The sequence below is a fragment of the Liolophura sinensis genome, chromosome 10 (assembly GCF_032854445.1).
Source record: "Liolophura sinensis isolate JHLJ2023 chromosome 10, CUHK_Ljap_v2, whole genome shotgun sequence".
Taxonomy (NCBI): Eukaryota; Metazoa; Mollusca; class Polyplacophora; order Chitonida; family Chitonidae; genus Liolophura; species Liolophura sinensis.
The window spans coordinates 22,287,891-22,298,115 of record NC_088304.1 but is presented as its reverse complement, the minus strand read 5'-3'; the positions used below and the strand labels follow the sequence as shown (position 1 = coordinate 22,298,115).

Here is a 10,225-nt window from a genome sequence, read left to right as displayed (position 1 = left end):
ACTTTGCACCAGCTGCATCAAACAATAGTGATTGTTTTGTCTACAGCCTTTAGGTATCAGAGAATTTAAAATCGATTTCAAGCCGATGGCAATTTAAATACCCTGTGTACCCTGTGTGCACTTAGTTTTTTGTTATCTATATACCTTGCTACACCGCTTGGCGCTCAATATAGAACGGCTGGAGCAAGGAAACATGACCGCTTGGACCGGTGTCAATATAATGGGATTGGGTGGGGTGTCATGTCTGTTGTCTTCCGCATGGTACTTCATTCGGCGGCGGCAGCTCTTTGACGGCATGGCGACAAGGAGACACAGTATATATTCACGCACTTAATGACTCGTCATATTACTGAAAAATTGTTAAGTACAGGTTTACAACCAATTTGGATTAAATGATTTTCGATCGAAACTTTTCATGGCCTAATGTGGGTATTTTGCTTTTGTTCAAACCGTGTAACGGCATGATTGATTGTTGATTGTTTTACTATTAAACATTTACACAGAAAAGATGATCGTTTAAATTCTACAGTTAAACGATCCACGGATACACAAACATGACCTTAAAACATTGTTGACACAGACCTGTTTAAAACGCACCACATGAGAAATTCGCCAGATAATGACTTTCAAACGCTAATTTTCTCGACTGCTTAGGTATTAAGCTGCGAATGGTCAAAAATTTAAACACCCATGCTGAAAAGACAGAAATCATGTGTTTACATATACCAGTACCTAGCCCGTCCCCGTTATATGCTGAGTGTCAATTTAAAGGACCAGCCCCTATTGCACAGTTGGTAAAGCGTCCGCTTCGGGAGCGGTAGATCCAGTGTCAACCCTGGGTCGAGTCTCACCCGTGACCATAGAAGAGGAAGTTGTAACTGTAACAGTGTTATGTTTCAGTCGACACATATTCTGCTTTGCCTTTTCGTCATCTATTGATGAATTCCGTCATGCCTCATGATATTTTATGACAGTGTCTTTTTCTTTTGTCTTTTCATTTGTCTTTCTTAGAACCAGGAAACAAACAGACTGGATAGGTTACAAGGTGAAGCGAGGGCATGAGTTTAAATGATATCGCAATAAGTCTGGCATATACGCATGCTATATCCTGTGACATTGTTGGTATAAAACACCACCAAAAATTATACCCATATAATATATTGTAACTTTTGTTTTTACTCATTTTGCCTTTCAAAAAATAAATATCAAAAATTTTCTGAGGTGAATTAATATTACCATATTTAAGCAACTTTATTAGACCTACACACTGACGTATTCATGTCTGCATACAGGATGGAATACTCTCCACTCTTTGTGCTGCTTACCTACACCATATGGCCGTTGCGATTCTGAAGATAGCTTTGAAGTGTAATATCATACACATCTACATTTTCACTTTAAACTCCACTCCACACAGTCAGCTATCCGTGGCCGAGAGGGTTATCTCCCCAGCACGGCGCAATGACGCAGGTGCCTTTCACCAATGTAGTCGTTGTGAGTTCAAGTCCAGCTCATGCTGCATGGCCTCCTCTTCGGCCATAAGTGGGTAGGTCTTCCAGCAACCTGTGGATGGTCATGGGTTTCCCTGGGCTCTGCCGAGTTTCCTCCCACCATAATGCTGGCCGTATAGGTGAAATATTCTTGAGTACGGCGTGAAACGCCAAATCTAGGCATATAGGTAATCTACAAGCTCTAGGGACATGTGCTTACCCTAACTTATGACTGTGATTTAATACAGTGGGGATATATAGGTGGTTGCCTTATGATACGGTGGGGTTAGGAGATCTACGATGGAGTTGTAGATACAAGGGGATATATGATAACGGTGTGATACTGTGGAGATGTGTTAATAAGACACGATGGGGGTATGAGATAACCGTATGCTACTATGGAGTTATAGATGTTAGCCTTTGGAAACGAATGGGTTATGTGACAACCGTGTGCTGCTGTTAAGATATGTTACCCCCGTGTGATACTGTGGAGATGTGACAACCGCGCGAGACTGTGGAGATATAGGTGTTGACCGTATGATACGATGGGCGTATGTTACCACCGTGTGATGCTGTGGAGATAGGTGACAACCGTGTGATACTGTGGAGATATGTGACAACCGCGTGATACTGTGGCGATATAGGTGTTGGCCGAATGATACGATCGGGGTATGAGATAACCATGAGAGACACTGGGTATAGGACATAAAGACAGAATAGAGACAAATGTGTACTGAGTGAGCGTTTTTGGTTGGTTCGCAGTGTTATGATTTGCTTATAAAGTTGTTTACTTTTACGCTGATCTTTACTGATCACTATACAAGTCCATTTTGTACTTGTCCAAAGCCCAAAACAAAGTGCTTGGGTAGTGTGTTTATGATGTGGTCCCAATGTTAGATATGGCATCATGCGACCATGCATTCACTGCGCATTACACAACCGAACTGCCCTGACTTTGTTACACCACTTAGCCGTTACATCATATGCCACCCTGGACTTTTTACCTGGTTATGATTAAGTAATAAACACGACCGATTGCTTCAGTAGTGGACACGTCCGGTATAGATTTGATTTGTAACATCTATGAAGACAAGAAATCGATTAAATCTATTTACTACCGGTATGTCATAAATTCACCAAATTTTAAGGACGTTAAGCTAGGGACAAAGACAGACCAAAACATATGCGTAGGCTACTTCTTTCGTTTACAGCTATAATTATTTACGTTTAGATAAGGTAAATTAGCTCAAGTAAGTAAATGGTCACGTTATTGTCTTATCTGTGAAAAAGATGAGTTATAATTTCATTGTCATTGCCATTCTTTGGTGATATTTTTTGGCTTTTAATAAATATTTAGTATATGAACTGTCAGTCACCAAGTCTAAGGTTTCTAAATACCTTTCACAAAGTGTAAAAGTGATTGACAACTTTGAATTCAAAAAGCAGAAAACACTAGCGTGCGATGTATGAAATGTAATTAAAGTACAGCATAGAGAGTAACACCAGAGCAGCGATGATAGTGTGGCAGATGGCAAATGGTCACACGTAACTGCTTCATGAAATACAGTCTGCTGTCGATTTACCCCTCATTTCTTACTCAAGAATAGTTCACTTGTACAATGACGGCAACATTAGATGACAGAGCAGACCCCGGCGGAAACCCACGATCACCCCGCAAATGCCGGCAGACCTTCCCACTTACGAGTGAGTGAGTGAGTGCTTGGGGTTTAACGTCGTACTCAACAATTTTTCAGTCATATGACGACGAAAGAATCATTAGGGTGCATGCACGTGTAATGTGCCTCCTTGTTGCAGGACGGATTTCCACCGCTCTTTTATTTAGTGCTGCATCACTGAGACGACTTACCGAAGGCAAGTAAGCCGCTCCGCCCGAGCCATTATACTGATACGGGTCAACCAGTCGTTGCACTATCCCCTTCATGCTGAACGCCAAGCGAGGAAGTTACAACTTCCTCTTTTAAGTCTTAGGTGTGACTCGACCAAGGATTGATCCTGGATCTACCGGTCCCGTCCCACTTACGACACTTCATTTCCTGCCTTAATTCGATGGCTAAGCGAAAGTCTTCATATGGACTGTCATCGTCATCCAGTCAGATATTTACTTTCTCGAGCTGGCAAAGGATTTATTTAAAAAAAAAAAAAAAAAGCGTCCCGTGTAGAAGAGATCTTATGCTGCAAGAAAAATTTTTACATCACAATTTATCTTTTCTCCATCATTATAAGGATACTACTATTTGAATGGATACTTTGATACTTATCAAATATAATTATACATTAGCCATCAAGCCAGGTGTTTCAATTATTACATTACCTTTTAGAACAAGGCAGTCAACGCAGCTACATGATTTGATAAAATCTGACTTGATAAAATAAAGATGGATTGCAGAGGAAAATGTTCCTTCAAATTCCCTCCCCTCATTATCTCTCGGGGGACTCCGTGGTTCAATTGGTTAGCGCGCTAGCGCAGCGTGATGACCCAGGAGCCCCTCACCAATGTGGTCACTGTGAGTTCGTCCAGCTCATGGTGGCTTCCTCTCCAACTGAAAGTGGGAAGGTCTTCCAGCAACCTGCGGATGGTCGTGGGTTTCCTCCCACCATAATGCTAGCCGCTGTCGTATAAATGAAATATTCTTGAGTACGGCGTAAACACCAATCAAATAAATAAATAAACCATTATCTCTCTTTCAAGTCAGAAAGGAATTTATTCGTCTTACTTGCTTCATCAACAAAATTTACTATTCCATTTGGTTTGACACGAACTGCTTGCATTAGTTAAAGTAAGTATTCCCAAAGGTAAAAACATTGCTTCTCAGTTGACCGAGGATTTGCAGAGCGATTTTATTGCATTACATATTGGAAAATATCAGTCAACACAGTGACCAGTACAGCGTAAATTAAAGGTGAGATAACCCATATAAAGCTACCCGTTTGCCAGGGTTAACATATGTCATGAACTAACGACAGGCAAGTTCAAGTTAAAACAGTAAGGAGAACTGGCCATCATGGGTGGTACCAGTATGTGAAATTTTGGGCCATGGGCAAATGCTTAACACGCACGCACGCACGCACGCACGCACGCACGCACGCACGCACACGCACACGTGCACACGCAATCAAATCGATTGAATATAATGACGTCTGTGAGCTCCGTACCGAGACGGGACATACTAATTTCGAGTGGTGGGAAACGTTTTGAGGAAACAATTTCTGCTGAGGAACACAGACAAAAGACGCACAGCCAATCACAAGCTTTGTTCAGGACTACATGTGCACGACGCCACTCTTCGTTGTTCCCGTTGTAGGTAGGGAATAACTGTCGTACGAGGGAAAGTCTGTCAACAACCTGCGGATGGTCGTGGGTTTTCCAAGGGCTTTTTCTGGTTTCCTCCCACCGTGCTTTTGACCGCTGTCGTGTAAGTGAAATGTTCTTGGGTATGTCGTAAAACACCAGTGAAATGAATAAATAAATAAATGTCGCTACTGTAAATCTTCAATCTTTTCAACCACTGAACCACTTTTTCCAGTGGAATTTATGCATACAATGATTATCTTATTGCGCTTATTGCGTGCAATTTAACCACCTGAGTAAAAAAGTTAAAAAAATAAAAGGAAGTAATAATATTATTATCGCCAGACCTCCCTCATTTGTGTACGTTCAGGTGGGAATTAGACAGGCCAGAAACTTGGATATGGTTGTAAATGCCACGTATTATGACGTACTGTGCGCTAAAGCCAAAAAAATAAAGACAAACTCTGAAGTCATGTGTATGCTGCTCTTCGTGTTTGGACGGGGGGCACCTGCAAACTCCTGTCGTGGATTTTCCTTCCCTTCCCAGCCTAGTAGTTTCTTTCGGTCTCAAACAAAATATTTGTTTCTACCAAAAGAGACTCAATCGTGAATATCTGTCATTATCACTGCATCTAAGATTAATAGCTTCGAGTTAGCCAGCGTATCCATTAGCATCGCCACGATATGGCCGAAGTATTGCCGACGTGGCGTTAAGCCAAAATATCCATTCGTTCATTCTTCGTCTTGCACAATGCGCTGACATTTCCGGTTTTCCCAAAGATGAGGACTGAAAACTGAGACTTAGTAATGTAGGTCAGCAGATCATTTCCTGGCTATGATTTCAGAACAGAATACACAGCTAGCATTCGCTTAGTACATTCTCCTGAATAGATAGCCAAAGTGCTACCACAGACGAGGTGCGCGTTCAATCCCGAATTTGGGATTGTGTGTATGTATGCCAGGGGTTCAACGCTGAACATGACAATTTTTTAGCCTCGTGACGACGGGGCGTCATTAAATGTATGTGCATGTGTGTTCTGATGGCAGAGCGAATCCATACCGCCAAAGTGCTGCCGCCACTAAATTATCATGCCCAAGACACCATACATGACACCCCACCCAGTCACATAATAATGACCCCCACTCAATCAGTCAAGTTTCCTAGCTCTAACCTCTCAGTGATGAGCGTCAAGCGAGGCAGCAACAAGTGTCATTTAAATCTTTGGTATAAACCGACCTGGGTTTGATCCCGGTTCTCCCGATTTCGTTAGGCGAACGCTCTAAGTAGACGTATTATGCTACTGAAGTACGGCATTTATTAATGTTCTAAACGTTGGTCCACATGAGGTCTGATGGCGCTCATGTGGCTGTGTACATTCAAAAAATCAGTCTGTTAATTTTAACAGAAAATCTGTTGTATGAGTGATGCTAGAATGTTTTCTGCTATTGCAACAGATTATTCTGTTAAATGTAACACACATATTCTATTAATTCACATCAAGATTATATTAGACTTAGCAATAGTCTGGCAGTCGTTGAAGACCACATATATTTCACCACTATATTTTGTTCATATATCTGTAGTCTACGCCACACGTGGCAAAGTTCATCAGTAATTTGTCAAAGAGCGTTGCTCTCAGGCTGGCACTCAAATAAATCCAATAAATAAATACTGTATTGTTCGAAATCATGGTCACCAGAAACATATAATGTGAAATGATGCAGATTTCAAGAAACAACATTACACGTTTAGTTTGGTTGGCTATTTGATTGGTTGCTGAAATTCGGCTTAACCTCTTATTTGACCGTCTTATTGGTTATATTGCGATGGTAACAGCATGTGTGCTGCAGGCCGGCCGCCCAATGCCGAAGTATTGCCCTGCATCACTGAAATGCCATGCCAAAATCACGAGACAAGACAGAGACAACGATGGCTGACACATTGCCTACCTCCTTGTGCTGAGACCTTGTTTTAGAAGTTCCGAGATTAAAATATCTAAAGTCAAAGGTATGTCCCGTCTCGGTATCGAGCTCGCAGACGTCACCGTATTCAATCGATTTGATGGTATGTATGTATGTATGTATATTCGCTTGGGGTTTTACGTCGTACTTAACAATTTTTAAGTCGTATGACGACGAGGAGTCATTAGGTGTACATACACATACTGCGTTTTGGTCTGGTAGGACGTGTCCATGCCGCCAAAGTGCTGTCGCCACTGAAAGTATCATGCCGAAGTCACAAGACATGACATCCCATCCAAGCACATTGTACTGACACGGAACCAACCAGTCCTGTTTTCTTGCTCTAACCTCTCAGTGCTCAGCTCGAAGTAGCAACAATATTTAAAATCTTTGGTAAGACCCGATCCGAGTTTGATCCAGGGTCTCCGGATTGCAAGTGAGTGTGTGCTTGGGGTTAAACGTCGTGCTCAACAGTTTTTCACTCATATGACGACGAAGGTATCCTTAGGGTGTATGTAATGTAACTCCTTGTTGCAGGATGGATTTCCAACGCACTTTTATCTAGTGCTGCTTCACTGGGACGACTTACCGAAGGCAAGTAATCCGCCCCTCCGGAGCCATTACACTGACACGGGTCAACCAGTCGTTGTATTATCCCCTTCATGATGAACGCCAAGCGAGGAAGTTACAACTTCCTTTTTTTAAGGTCTTAAGTGTGACTCGACCCAGGATTGACCCTGGATCTACCGCTTCCGAAGCGGACGCTCTACCAAGGCGCGCTTTGAAGAAGAGTTTAAAGATAATGATAGTGAAGGTCCCGATGCTGTCCTGTAGAATTCTTTAAATTTTTCTGAAGGGATTTGAACATTTATTTGATTAATTCATTAAATTAAGCTTATTAAACAGGGACATCGCCAATATTTTGGATAGATATTTTATTTTAATAAGCTGCATTCCTTAAAAGGGGAAAAGTAGGAATTACGTAGATAATTGACGGTCTATCACCTTAATGAAATTTTTAGATAAAGTAGCATCTGAAGTACTAGCTAGATGCATCAAGTCTGATCTTCCTGAAATGATCAGCCAAAACCAAAAAGGCCTTATACATATGGTAGGCCGTTTTACTGGGGAAACTACCTGTCTAATCTTTGGTATTATTCATTTTGCTGAGATCAACAACCTACCTCATGTTTTACTTATGATAGACTTTAAAATAGCATTTGACTCTGTGGATGAAAATTAGGTACAAAGACTCTTTTAGAAATTTTTTTTATGTTGAGAGGATCCCCCTTTCACCCTCTATCTGACGCACATTTTCATTTTATATATACAGATCACCATTGTGTACGAGTCAGTTTTGTCGCGATTGTATTTTCTAAAATTAACAATCGCTTTACAATTCTACGGTGGACCATACACGACATTTTCCTTTTTTCTTAACTTTTGTAACTTTTTCTTAGGTTCCACTTGGGTGAAAAACGTTTTCACTTGAGTGAAAACGTTCTCACCCAGGTGGAAACGGTTTTCACCTAATTGTTTCCATCATCATTCTGCCCACGGAAAAGATTCCCACTTTTCCACCCACATGTTTCCACCCAGGTGAGAACCGTTTCCACTCAGGTGAAAAGGTGAAAGCGTTTTCAATGCGCAAGTGGAAACTGAAGAAAAAGTTACAAAAGTTAAGAAAAAAGGAAAATGTAATATAAAATATATGAATCTAAGACAAAATTGGATTCGTCTCATAAGAAATACACGCACAAAATTTTGTGAATTGAATTTAGTACCAATTTGGCAGAAATGTTTGAACTAAAGAAAATAATACACTGAAAAGTTGCCAAAAGGGTCCTGAGTGGAATCTTTGTACTAAAATGAATATTATTGTCACGATTAACTCTCCTGTTTTCTAGCTTCCATAATCCACCTAAAATTAGGTTTAGTTGAATTCGAGAAGAAATGTATTGATTGCAGTGGTAAAGCCTATGCAACTGCACAGAAAACAATTATGAAAGAGACCTGAAATGGTGATCTGGATGTACAAAACGTTGAGGAATGTTTACAATCACAAAAATACTCTGGGATAAGTAGATTAATATTAAATGGGAGATACGGGTTTGATCAATTTCTCACTGAAGACATTCCCACAATGGTTTCATTTGTGCAGAGAAAAGCATTATACCTAAAATAACCAATATTTTTTTTGTAAAGATGGGTTTACATCTTGAAGCCGTCTTCAATAAAACAGGCTTATTTTCCAACCGGACAGATTTCAAGCCATTTTTAATACAATTTCTTGAGTATAAACAACAGCAGTTGTAATAGGCCTACAATCATACTTGGTTCATTAATTGTGATAACTATGTAAATAATTAGTTGGACAATAATGGTGTTTTTTTTTAGATGTCACTGCCTTTGATAATAAATTAGGTTGTAATGCAAATTTTCTGAGTTATACGAAAGTGTTGTCTCTGCCGTTAGAGCGGCGGTTTGTAAATGATATATAAATGCCCGATGTACACACTTATTTTTAACGTGGAAGCTTTGTTACATTAGAAAAACTATATTTATTGGACTTTGTTGGGCGTGCTCGTGGATGCAGAATACCCCTATGTTCCACAGGGGGTGGGTTTACTTGGAAATTCTTGTTGGCGTATTAAAAATATATTTAAAACACGTGTAGTTTCTTTCTTTCATGAAGTTCTTTGTGATGTCATCGTACGAAAGTTTAGGGACGAAAAAAAAGAGCTGTTATATATTATGGTACTAATGATAAACATGGTATGGTTATTCAGTCAACTTGTATAGGTCAGGAGACCGTATTTTGTGGAGCAAAACATTTACGTTTTGATTTATTTATATTTTTATTTATTGATTTACCCGGTTTCGTCATTTGTGTAAATACTTTTTAAACAGAGAGATCAAGGGTATGCATGTCGGTTTCTTTGGCATATGCTTCATGCAGCCAGCATTCTAAAACATAAGGCTAAAAGGGAATGCCGGCATGATAAGACCGAACTGAAGACAGAGACTGGCCCCAAAAACGAGACAAACGAACAAACAAGGCTTAATGAAGAAATGATCCATCCATCTCCGTTCTACTTCTAATTTGTAATCTCAACTCATTTTGTTAACTGTCTTCAAAATCAGAGATTTTATCTCTTTTTTGGGAAATTCTCCACTAGGGTATTTGGTGTGGGAAAATTGATCCAGTAAACAGCGAAAATTATGCAACATTAAACGGTGCGTTTTGTTATCGATCTTCACTAATCGAGGACTGCACTTGTTAACAAGGAGCATTCATCCGTAGGTCGGGCATGTGGTGTATTGATCACAGGGTAGAGAGGGCTCGCATTTCTCAGCTTCCATTCTCCACGTTTCGGGCCACGCCTTGTGCAGACTGGACAGATTATGTGGTATCCTGCATAGACAGGAGAATCAATAACATAAACGGGGGTCTTCGGAAATC

General features: G+C 40.4%; 1 protein-coding gene across 2 annotated transcripts in view; it reads right to left on the bottom strand.

The window, feature by feature from the left end:
- The window catches only part of LOC135476539 (uncharacterized), a 324,624-nt gene that overhangs the window by 70,778 nt on the left and 243,621 nt on the right, over window positions 1-10,225 (bottom strand). The gene's annotated exons all lie outside the window — the stretch shown is intronic.